The sequence below is a fragment of the Dipodomys spectabilis genome, unplaced genomic scaffold (assembly GCF_019054845.1).
Source record: "Dipodomys spectabilis isolate Male_0828 unplaced genomic scaffold, ASM1905484v1 ptg000516l, whole genome shotgun sequence".
Lineage (NCBI taxonomy): Eukaryota > Metazoa > Chordata > Mammalia > Rodentia > Heteromyidae > Dipodomys > Dipodomys spectabilis.
In genome coordinates this window covers 440,517-453,409 of record NW_024871193.1, presented here as the reverse complement: position 1 = coordinate 453,409, position 12,893 = coordinate 440,517, and the positions used below count along the sequence as shown (strand labels likewise).

Sequence of the window (12,893 nt, the reverse complement as noted above, 5' to 3'; positions counted from 1 at the left end):
TCAGTAGTGAAATATCCATCCATAAAGCACATTAAAATCTCCGTGTCTTTTTTTTTCTTTGCAGTAGAACACTTTTAAAACAAAGTTATTTCCTTTTGTTCTATGCTGGTCCTCAAATGGCACATTATTTCCTTTTGTAATACACTCAACCAGAAGTTTACAAACAAGTTTTTTATGAGTAAAAAACACACTTGAAAAGTCAGGGACAGAGTTTCCCTCAAGCCTTAGATCCTTTTCTTGTACAGTAAATAGGAAAGCACAAATTAACTTGAACTTTGCCATACTTCTATTTTCAATTCCTCTCCTGGGATCAGTTTCCACCATCAGTAATAGTTACTTCCAGTAACAATTTATGGTGCTGCTTGAGGTATAATGAATATTTGCTGGCTTCATTGAAATAGCACAAGGACACCTTTGGATATCATGGAGCAGTGTTTCAGAGAAAAATTGGTAAAGAGAAAATATGAAATTTAAATTGCTTATAAATACATTATCCATGAGTACGTTGAGTTCAAACATCATAAGTGCTCTGTAAATTAATGTGAATTTTAAAAGGGAAGAGGGTTCTCAGAACATTTTTTTTAATTTAATTTAATTTTATTTGTGAGCATACTGTACAGAGGACTTACAATTACATGGGCAGGATAATGCGTACATTTCTTACCAAACATTGCAGCCTCCTCCTTTGTTTACCCTTCACCTCCCTTCCCAGCCTCCCCCTTACCCCTCCAATCCCAATCCTTCTCCTTCCTGCCCCTTCCCCCTCCCACCCGCACCGACGTTGTAAAGCTCGTTTTGGACATGACAACTTGTACTTCTCATTGTTGCAACAGGTCCACCTGTATCCTTAAACAACTGGTTTTTCCCCATCTCCTCCACAAGTTATACTGACATCAAATATAGTGAAAGCAGGGGTTATACTGTGGGGGAGGGACATACAAAGCAACAAAGAGATAATCTTATAAATAAGTTAGAAACACATGCATGAAAGAAAAAAAACATTAAAATACGTATCTAAGGGTTCATTTTCCTGACATCACATTATCTGACCTTTTCCGCTTGAGTCATACATATACTAGATATTGCAAATAAGGGAAAGCATGGGACCTATGTTTCTTTGGGCCTGGCTTACTTCACTTAATATAATTTTTTCCAAGTTTTTCCATTTCCTAACAAATGGGGCAATGTCATTCTTTCTAATGGAGGCATAGAATTCCATTGTGTATAAATACCACATTTTCTTGATATATTCAGCTACTGAGGGGCATCTGGGTTGGTTCCATATCTTAGCTATGGTAAATAATACTGCAATAAACATAGTTGTGCTGGTAGCTTTAGTGTGGTCTTGTTTGTAAACATTTGAGTAAATGCCCAAGAGTGAGATTGCTGGGTCATAGGGGAGTTTTATGTGAAGTCTTTTGAGGAACCTCCATACTGCTTTCCAAAGTGGTTGAACAAGTTTACATTCCCACCAACAATGAAGTAAGGTTCCTTTCTGTCCACATCCCCTCCAGCATCTGTTGTTGTTAGAGTTCTTGATTTTTGCCGTTCTAACTGGAGTGAGGTGATATCTCAATGTTGTTTTGATTTGCATTTCTTTTATGGCTAGGGATGTTGAACATTTCTTCATGTGTCTATTGGCCATCCTTCCTTCTTCTTAAGAGAAGTTTCTCTTTATGTCTTTCGCCCACTTATTTATTGGGCAGTTGTTTCTTTGAGGATTTGTTGTTGGGGGGTTTAATTTTTTGAGTTCCAACTATATTTTGGATATGAGACCCTTGTCCATTGTATGGCTAGTAAAGATCTTCTCCCAATCCGTGGGCTTTCTATTGATCTTGCTAGCTATGTCATTTGCCCTGCAGAAGCTCTGCAACTTTATGCAATCCCATTTGTCCAACCTTCCTTTGATTTGTTGTGTTTCCGGGTCTCTATTCAGAAAATTTCGGCCTGAGCCAAGGAGACCTAGGGTTTCTCCTATTCCATTCTGTAATGTTTTCAGAGTGTCTGCTTTGACTTCAAGGTCTTTGATCCATTTGGAGTTGATTTTGGTGCAGGGTGAAATATAAGGATCTAGCTTTAGTTTTCTACATGTAGTTAACCAATTTTGCCAGCACCATTTACTGAAGAGGCTGTCTTTCTTCCATTCTATTATTGAAGATTAGATGGCTATAGGTCTGTAGGTTCATTTCTGGGTTTTCAATTCTATTCCATTGTTCCTGGGGTCTGTTCTTATGCCAATACCAAGCTGTTTTGATTACTATGGCTTTGTAGTAGAGTTTGAAATTTGGTATTGATATTCCTCCAGCAGTGTTCTTTCCGATGAGGAGCGCTTTTGCTATTCGGGGTCTTTTATTGTTCCATATGAATTTTTGGATTGCCTCTTCTATTTCCTTGAAGAATAAGGTTGGAATTTGGATAGGTATTGCGTTGAATTTGTAGATAGCCTTGGGAAGCATTGCCATTTTCACGATGTTAATTTTTCCAATCCAGGAGCATGGGAGGTTTTGCCATTTTTAAGTTCTGTGTTGATTTCCTTTTTCAAGATTTTAAAGTTTTCATCATAGAGGTCCTTCACTTCTTTGGTTAAGTTAATTCCAAGGTATTTTACTTTTTGTGGGGCTATTACAAATGGAGTTGATGTCCTAATTTCAGCCACACTTTTCTCATTGTTGGCATACAGAAAAGCCATTGATTTTTGGGGGTTAATTTTATAACCTGGTACTTTGCCAAAGTTTTGAATCAGCTTGAGTAATTTGGGAGTGGAGTCTATGGGATTCTTTAAATACAAGATCATGTCATATGCAAAGAGGGAGAGTTTTATTTCTTCTTTCCCTATTTGGATCCCCATTATGTCTGCATCTTTTCTTATTGCTGTAGCTAGGCATTCTAATACTAGATTGAAGAGAAGTGGAGAGAGTGGGCATCCTTGTCTTGTTCCTGAGTTGAGAGGAAATGGCTTTAGTTTTTCACCATTGAGTATAATGCTGGCTGTAGGTTTGTCATATACAGCCTTTATTGTATTGAGGAATGTTCCATGGATTCCTAATTTTTCCAAAGCCTTAATCATTAAAGGGTGTTAGATCTTGTCAAATGCGTTTTCTGCATCTATTGAGATAACCATGTGATTCTTATTTTTGTTCCTGTTGATGTGATGAATAATATTTATTGATTTGCGTATATTGAACCAGCTTTGCATCCCTGAAATGAATCCTGTTTGAACGTGGTGTATGATTTTTTGGATGAAACATTGAAGTCGATTGGCCAAAATTTTGTTGAGAAGTTTTGCATCAATGTTCATCAAAGAAATGGGTCTATAGATCTATTTCATTGATGAGTCCCTGCCTGGTTTTGGGATGAGGGTTATGATGGCTTCATAGAATGTGTTCGGTAGTGAGCTTTCTCTTTCAATTTCATTGAAGATTGGCAGGAGTATTGGTGTGAGCTGTGCTATGAAGGCCTTGTAAAATTCCGCTGTAAAACCATCTGGGCCTGGACTTTTCTTAGCTGGGAGGTCTCTTATTGCTGTTTCTATTTCAATCCTTGATATAGGCCTGTTAAGATAGTTTAACTCATCTTTTTTTAGTTTCAGCATGTCAATATTTGCTAGGAAAAGGTCTACTTCTGTCAAGTTCTCAAACTTATTAGCATAAAGTTTTGAGAAGTATTCCCTTATAATGTTCCGAATCTTGGTTGTTTCCATGGTGATGTTTCCATTCTCATCTCTGAGTTTATTAATTTGGGTGTGTTCACTTCTTTTTCTGATAAGAATTGCTAAGGGTCTGTAAATTTTGTTAAGTTTTTCGAACAACCAAGTCTTTGTTTTGTTGATTCTTTCTATAGTTTTTTTGGATTCTAATTCAGTTAACTCTGATTTAATTTTAATTATTTCTTTCCTTCTACTGTATTGGGGTTTATCTTGCTGCTCTTTTTCAAGGAGGTTTAGATGTGTCATTAAATTGTTAGTTTCAGATCTCTACAATTTGTTGATGTAGGAGCTCAGAGCTATAAACTTGCCTCTGAGTACAGCCTTTGCTGTGTCCCACAAGAGCTGGTAATTTGTGTGTTCATTTTTGTTGAATAGCATGAACATTTGAATTTCCGTTCTAATCTCTTCCATAACCCACTCATGATTCAGCAGTGTGTTGTTCAGTCTCCATGTGATACCGGACTTTCATTGATGGCTTTTGTTGTTGAGTTCTAATTTTATTCCCTTGTGTTCAGAGAGAATGCAAAGTATAACTTCAATGTTTCTGAATTTAGAGAAGTTTGCTTTGTGGCCTAGAATGTGGTCTATTTCAGAAAACGTTCCTTGTGCTGCTGAGAAAAACGTGTATTCTGATGCTGCTGGGGGAAATGTTCGGTAGATGTCTGTTAAGTCTCGATGATCTATGCAGCTGTTTAGATCTGAGGTTTCTCTGTTGAGTTTTTGCCGAGTTGATCTATCTAGTGGGGAGGGTGGTGTGTTAAAATCCCCAACAATTAATGTCTTTGGATCTATATGGGATTTGAGGGAAAGTAGAGTTTCTTTGATAAATTTGGGTGCTCCATTGTTTGGCGAATAGATATTTGGAATTGTAATATCCTCCTGAAGGAGAGATCCTTTAATTAGTATGTAGCGACCTTCTTTATCTCTTCTCACGAATTTTAATTTGAAGTCTGTTTTATCTGATATTAGGATTGCAACTCCCGCCTGTTTATGAGTGCCGTTTGCTTGGTAGATTTTGTTCCAGCCTTTAACATTGAAAATGTGTTGGTTTTTACGGGCAAGATGTGACTTCTGAAGACAGCAGATAGAAGGGTCTGGTTTTTTAATCCAACTAGACAGTCTATGTCACTTAATTGGAGAGTTCATTCCGTTAATGTTAAGAGATAGGATTGAGAGGTATTAAGGAGTTCCTGCCATGTTATCCACCTTCTTGGGGGTTGTGAAAACTGGGTTCTTCCTATGGTTCTTTGATTCTCAGTTAGGGTGCAGTTTCTTGGCCTTTATTGTGGTCTTGTTGGTTTTCTATGTGTAGGACATCTTTAAGAATCTTTTGTAGGGCTGGTTTGGCGGAGATGTATTGTTTCAAATTTTCTTTTCTATGGAAGGTTTTTATTTGACCTTCAGTTATGAAGGAGAGTTTAGCTGGATAGAGTATTCTTGGTTGATAGTTGTTTGTTTTTATGGCATGGCATACATCATTTCAGGCTCTTCTTGCTTTGATTGTCTCTGCTGAGGAATCTGAGGTCATTCTAATTGGTTTCCCTTTATAGGAGATTAACCTTTTCTCCTGGACAGCTTTAAGGATCTTTTCCTTGGTCTGAGTTGATCCTGTGTGGATAATAATGTGACGGTTTGATGTCCTATTCTGGTCTGGCCTATTTGTGGTTCTAAAAGCTTCTTGTATCTGAATAGGCCTATCTTTTTGTATGTTTGGGAAGTTCTCTGCTAGGATACTGTTAAACAAATTTCCTAGACCATTAACTTCTGTTTCTAGGTGCTCCTCTACACCCATTATCCTTAGATTAGGCCTTCTGATGGTGTCTTCCAGGTGTTCGATAGATCTATCATATTTCTTGGACTTGTCTTGGATGGTTGTATGCTCTTTCTCTATAATATCTATGCTGTCTTCAACCCTGAGATTCGATCTTCTGCATGGTCTAACCTGCTGTCAAGACTCTCTACTTTGTTTTTTATCTCTTTTCCTTCTAGTTGGTCAGCTTTGATGGCTTCAAATTCTTTGTTGAAGCTCTGTTTTAGGTCTTGTATGAATTTCTTTACTTCCTTAATTTGGTGTCCAGTGCTTGTTCTCAAATCACTTAGTTGATTGGTTATGGTTTCTTTGGACTCCCATTCCTTCTGTTGGGTTCCATTTAGCATTCCCTTTGTGGTCTCCCTGACTTCCTTCAGCTCTTTGTTAATGGATTCCATGAATGCCTTTAGTGATCTTTTTGTATTCTCTATCTGCTCTCTCAATTCCAGTATTACTCTTTGATCAGCTTCCTCCTGTTCATGACATTCCTGCAGTTCTCTTTGAGTGTTCTCAGCCTGCTCACGCCATTCCTCCCTTTCTCTTTGAGTATTCTCAAGTTGTTCATGCAAATCCTGAATCAGTTTTTGAGTAGCTTCCTCACGCTTATGATATTCCTGTATAAACTTTTGGGATGCCTCCTCTCTCTCCCTATCACACTCATACAGAGTCCTTTGTAAGTTGTCAAAATTTTCATTTATCATGTTTGCCAGCAGTGTCTGTTGAGCTATTTGGGAACTCTCCTCTGGATTATTCATTATCTCTTCTGTCTCCTGATTATCAAGATTGGGAATTGAGATACCCGGATTTGCCATTTTTCTTGTGTTTTTCCGGCTTACTCTGTCCATTTGAGATGAAAATAGCACCAGTTTTGTGCTAAAACACTATCTTAAGGCAACCATCAACCAAAGTTTGCATTTGTACAGGCAATAGCCTAGAGATACCATCTAGTTCAACAGATACATCTATTCAACATCAAACAACTATATGTTAATGGGCTTTGAACCTCAGAGAAGAATTTGGAAAACCAGAAATTATTAGGGTTAGGGAGAGATGTGGGTAAAAAATAGGAATAGATTGGTGTGGGGAGCCACAGGGAGAGTTAACTATGTCCTAATCTCAATGTAGGAAATAGGTTGGATAGGATGCAAGTAGAGAGAGAGAGAAAAAGAAGAAAGGGAAAGGGAAATGAAAAGAGACCAGAAAAAAATAGAAACGTAAAAATTAATATTATTATGGAGATCAAAAGACAATCTATTTAGAGAGGAATGTGAATATATTGAGATAAGGGGAGGTACATAAAGGAGATGTGAAAAACTTAAAAAATGCTTAAAATATTATATAGGTATAAAGAGGTTGTACTGCTATTAAAGAATTTAAATCTCAGAGGTTTTGAATTGAGTAATAAATTTGTGGATTAAGTGTGTACACAAATGGGGATAGGGTCTACTAGTTAACTATGGGTTTATCTGAGGATGTGCAGGACAAGAGTTAAGTCACATAAAGAAGAACAAAAGAGAGGAAAAGGTGAAAAGGATAAGAAAGGGAGAATAAAAGATCAGAAGTTCAGTAGAGCTAAACAAAAAACAAAAAGATAATTAAAAAAGAAAGAAAAAGAGAAAGAAGACAAGAAAAGAAAGGAAAACGCACATTCACGTATTCCTAAAATAAAAATTATAAGAGGAAAATAAAAAGTTACTGGAAAACAATTATTTTTTCAAAAAAGGCAAAAATTAAAGATTAATAAAAGTTTTAGAAAAGAAAAAAATTTTTTATGTATATAAGGTACCAAAAAAAAAAAAAAGAAGAAAAAAAAAATAGTTCTTTGATTTTTTTTTTTATTTTTTGGGAGGGGTGGGAAGAATCCTGTGTCTCCCTTTTGTCTGTAACCAGCCTCTTGTTTGAGTCTCTGGTCTGCTTGAGGTCCTGTGGCTTGATTGGTTTCTTAAGTCAGTTTTTTCGAACAGGCAGAAAAATGCTCTGCTTTACCCAAGATTTTGAGATCCCCCACCCAGGTTAGTTTAATGTGAGGCAGATCTGCTTTGAGAATCACAAAGGAGGGGGATGCAGTGATGTGGCTAGGTTCTGGGTAGAGTTGAGGCCTTTCAACAAACAGTAGCTTTTCCCTGGGGCTATTTTGTGAGAAACTCACAGAGCCAAGCCTGGAGCCATTCTTAGGGTTTCTGTTTTTCAATTGATTGTGGAGGCTGCTAGAGGGAGGGGCAGCCTCTGGTTCTGGTTACCCAGTGGGGAAAGCCACTCCTAGGGCTGGTGCCCGAGCTGGGTGACTTTTCCCTGGGTGGAGCTGAGTCTGGGAGGTCACTTCGCCATTAAGTTCTTGTGACCTGCTAAATGACTCGTTTTATTCCAAGGCCTGAGTTGGAGCTAGCAGCTCCTCCGAGCTTTGACGGTATCCAAAATGGAGATCTCCGGTACTGGGGTGGGTAGGGGTGGCCTTCCCTCCTCTGCTCCCTGAGAAGGAGTGAGGACGTCAGGCTTCTACTTACGCCGAGTCTTGGTTCCTGGGTCGTCTCTGGTCTGCAAACTGCAGGATGAAGATGTCCGCTCCTTGTCGGTTCTTGCTGGTGTTGAGTAGAATCCGCTCGCCCGCAGCTTCTGGCTCCTTCGTCCTGGACTCTCTGTGGCTCAGGTTTGGGTGCCCTGTGGTAGCCGCCGCGACCCTGCCGCCGCCATGGCGGCTGCTGGCAAGCGCTCAGATGTGTCTCCTTGCCTTGGCTTCTCCTCTCTTGCCTAATTCTCTGTCCTGTGATGGCACACTTGGTGTGATTCTCTGGCTTAGGACTGTTCACGGGAACTCTAAAACTGCTTTCTATGCGAGAGTTGTTCAGATTCCAGCTTCTCCTCCGCCATCTTCCCGGAACTTCCTCCGAGAAGATCTCTCAGATCATTTTTTGTGAGTGTATGTGCTGTGCATTATTTTCCATGTGTACAAGAGTTAACAGTAAGAGAAACAATAGCAAAAATAGGAGAAAGAGTAGTTCTGTGTTTAAGGGTTCAATACAATATAGAAGACTCTACAAATAAGACAACATTGAAACAATGAAGCCAAGTTCAGTATGTAGATTTACAGAAGTGATATAGAGAAAGCATTTCTCCTAAGTGGAACATGAAGTATGAGGCCACTCTCTTTCTAAATCACACTTCCAATCGCGCAAATTTGTAAAAAGTAGAATAGAAAATGATTCTGGTTCCATGCAGGTCAGTTATAAGAGAATGGACTTAACTGGAAAAAAGTCCACTTTGAAAGAGCAGGGATTATACTATCAATGAACCTGGAGGCAAAGATCATATTTCTTTTTGTTTCATATATATATATATATATATATATATATATATATATATATATATATATTGTTGTTGGTCGTGGCACTTGAACCCTTGGCGCTGTCCCTCTGCTATTCAGGTCGAGGCTAATGCTCTACTACTTGAGCCACAGTGCCACTTCCAGTTTTCTTGGAGTTAATTAGAGAAAAGAGTCTCCGGGACTTTCCTACCCAGGCTGGCTTTGAACCTCAATCCTCAGATCTCTCCACAACCCAGCTTAAAATCACATTTCTAACAGTATACATTCAGCATATGTAATGTGTATGTTTATCTATATTTACATGAATTAATGAGTTAAAAATCTGGGCTACAGGTTAGACTTCACACTCACAAAAATGTTTGTAGTTTAAAAGTTGATACTCCTGGAAAAATAAAACTTAAGAATGTAAAGGAGTCTGGGAAGTTCAGTTTGCATCCAGCCTCGGCAGAACAGTCTTTGAGACACTATCTATAATTAACCAACCAAAGCTGCATTGGAAGAACAGTTCAAGGGATGGAATACCAATCATGAGCATGATGTTGAAGAAGAGCTTGAGGCTTTTGCATACATACATACAAACACACGCATACACACAGAGGCACTTATATGTGCACACACGAATACACAAATGAAACAACTCTCAGAATATGTAAAAAAGTTAGAAAGCAATAGAAAATATGTCCTGCGTAAAACTAGAATCAAGTGATAAATTTTAATATTAAAAAGTCCTCAAATGAACTTCAAAAAAGTTTGAGAATATTACATAGGTAGGGACCAGAGATAGTAAGAAAGTCAAGTTATCATTATTAAAGGGATCGGATCCATGGAGGAATGAATCAGAGACCCCGCAAGTGCATCTGAAAATGTTCATACCCTGTGTCAAATGTTAGAACGTCTTTCAAAATTGTACATAAACAGTCTGAGCAGTCAATGGATAAGATCATCAGAGACGTTCAGAATTGCTAGTGTGTTTCTAGATTAAATAAACCAACAAACTATGGCAGGGCAATGTGATACAAGCCTGGAATTCTAGCACTCAGACTGACAGGAGATTAGAGAGTGGAATTACATAGTGAAACCTTCCCTGGACCAGGTAGTATAATTTTGTCTCAATAAAACAAACCAAACTACAAGAAAGGAATACACAGTTGGAAGTTTGGGCTAATTTTGTCATTATGTTTTGAGAAGTCAAGTTTCCTATTGAAATGCAACTGATATATTATCCTCAGTTGTGTTTTAAATGCTCTCTTCATTACAGAACATTCTTAGATGCAAAATAGCTCATGATTCCCATCCAAAATTTGAAAAAGTAAGTAAGCTTCATTCTGTTGGATGCCAAAGAAATTATCAAAGTTCACAAAACTTAAGCCCAGAGAAATAGTACAGTTCGTCTAATATAGGACTTTGTGGACCTTGCAAAATTAGAATTTAGATTCAAAATAAATAGTTTGTTTTTTTTGTAATTCCATATTCTATAGGATACTACAAAATTCTTTTTAAGTAGAGGTTTTAACTGACAAATTCACAAATGATTCTGGCATTCTATTTGCCTAGAAAATTCTTTCATGAGAGTTATAATTAGAAGTTAGTTAATAGATAATTCCAACAGTTCATGTATAAAATGATAATGTGAATAATCTATACAGAGTTGCCAACAAATGGATGATATTAATTTATAAATGTAGAAAAAGCATTTTTTGGATTTGGTATAACATGGTATGAAGAGAATAATTGTGTGACATCTTCTTTCTTTTACACATATATTACACAGGAAGCAATTTCCTTAATTATGTGCCTCTGTATACAATGAGAAAAATACTAGGTTTGGGTTCATTTTTATTTCATTTTTTTGGGGGGGGGGAGGTCCGGTCCTGAGGCCTGAACTCTGGGCCTGGACACTGTCCCTCAGCTCTCCAGCACAAGGCTAGCGCTCTACCACTTGAGCCACAGTGTCATTTCTTGCTTTTTTTCTTTTTGCTAATGTGGTGCTGAGGAATTGAACCCAGGGCCTCATGCATGCAAGGCAAGCGCTCTACCACTGAGCCACCTTCCCAGCCCCTTTTTCTAGGTTCTTATAGTAGTATATTTCTTTGGGAAAAAATGACAATGCTAACTAATTTCGAAAGTTTTGTAAAGGTTATTCTATGTAAAGGCCTTTCTAAGGTGAAGATTTTACACACTGATGTCAAACTAACGTTTAATTCTAACACTTGCATATATTGTTACACTTGTAATTTTGTAATCAACTTGTTAATAACTGTTTTCATTTCTGCAACTGAGGAATGAAAAGTATGGAACACATCACAAATTTTCATATTATCCTTGTGCAAGTGCCATGTTAATCTCTGTATTGTTGTTATTTCGGTATACGTGCTTCTGAAGCATGTAGCATCCTCTAAATTTAAGTAGTTAATGATGCAATCTTTATACAGGCTTATATCCTTGGGTGCCTATTTGTAGCAAGGAAACCTTATTGTTCCTAACAATACTATTGATCTTATTTCCGTAAAATAATGTGTATAGTGGAAAAAAATTATATTGTTCGGTCGATTGCTCACATTTGCATTTTTTTGTCAATGACAATTTTAAGTCTTTTTCATTTTAGATTTGATCATACTTTGAAGCACTTTGAAGGTGAAGGCTTTTTCAAGTACGTATTTATGCAACTGAGTTAGCTTTGCAGAGCTAATGGATTCAAAGTAAGCCTTGCTTAAGAGCTACTCCTAAACTTCTGCAGCTGACATTTTCCCAAATGAGGTCTTACCTGCACAAAAGTCTACCTGAACCTTTTCTTTCTTCCATGTAGGAACAGACCAACCAGAATATCCTATCTTGACAGCATTGCAACAATAAGATGTACAAGCATTTATGTAGAAAACGAACTTTAAAACTTTGGTGCAGGGGGTGGGGAGCGTGGAGGATTGGGTGGGGTAGTGGGGAGAGATGAGAAGGTATGGGAAGGGAAAATAAAGGAGGAGGCATTAATGCTTGTTAAGAAATGTACTCATTGTGTATATATTCCACAATTTCTTGATCCATTCATCTACTAAGGGGCATCTGGGTCGCTTCCAGATCTTAGCTATGGTAAATAATGCTGCAATAAACACAGTTGTGCTGGTAGCTTTAGTGTGGTCTTGTTTGTAAACATTTGGGCAAATGCCCAAAAGTGGGATTGCTGGGTCATAGGGGAGCTCTATGTGGAGTCTTTTGAGGAACCTCCATACTTCTTTCCAAAGTGCTTGAACAAGTTTACACTCCCACCAACAATGAAGTAAGGTTCACTTCTGTCCACATCCCCTTCAGCATCTGTTGTTATTAGAGTTCTTGATTTTTACCATTCTAACTGGGGTGAGGTGGTATCTCAATGTTGTTTTGATTTGCATTTCTTTTATGGTTAGGGAGGTTGAGCATTTCTTCATGTGTCTATTGGCTATCCATCTTTCTTCTTCAGAGAAGTTTCTCTTTAAGTCTTTAGCCCACTTATTTATTGGGTAGTTGTTTCTTTGATGATTTCTTGTTGGGGGATTTAATTTTTTGAGTTCCAAGTATATTTTAGATATGAGACCCTTGTCCGTTGTATAGCTAGTGAATATCTTCTCCCAATCCATAAGCTTTCTATTGATCCTGCTATCTATGTCCTTTTCCATGCCGAAGCTCTGCAACTTCATGCAATCCCATTTGTCCAACCTTTCTTTGATTTGTTTTGTTTCCAGATCTCTATTAAGAAAATTTCGGCCTGCGCCAACAGAAAGAATGACAATGCCCCATTTGTTAGGAAATGGAAAGACTTGGAAAAAAATATATTAAGTGAAGTAAGCCAAGCCCAAAGAAGCATAATTCCCATGGTTTCCCTTATTTGCAATATCTAGTATATGTATGAGTCAAGCAGAAAAGTTTAGATAAGGTGAAGTTAGGAAAATGATCTCTAAGATATATATTTAAATGTTTTTTCTTTCATGCATTTGTTTCTAACGCATTTATAAGATTATTTCTTTGTTGCTTTGTATGTCTCTCCCCCACATTATAACCCCTGCTTTCACTGTATTTGATATTGG

The 12,893-nt window shown here is 37.7% G+C and overlaps 1 pseudogene; it reads right to left on the bottom strand.

The window, feature by feature from the left end:
- Positions 1 to 11,123: 11,123 nt before the first annotated feature.
- LOC122099513 lies at positions 11,124 to 11,223 on the bottom strand (annotated as a pseudogene).
- Between the last annotated feature and the right edge of the window lie 1,670 nt (positions 11,224 to 12,893).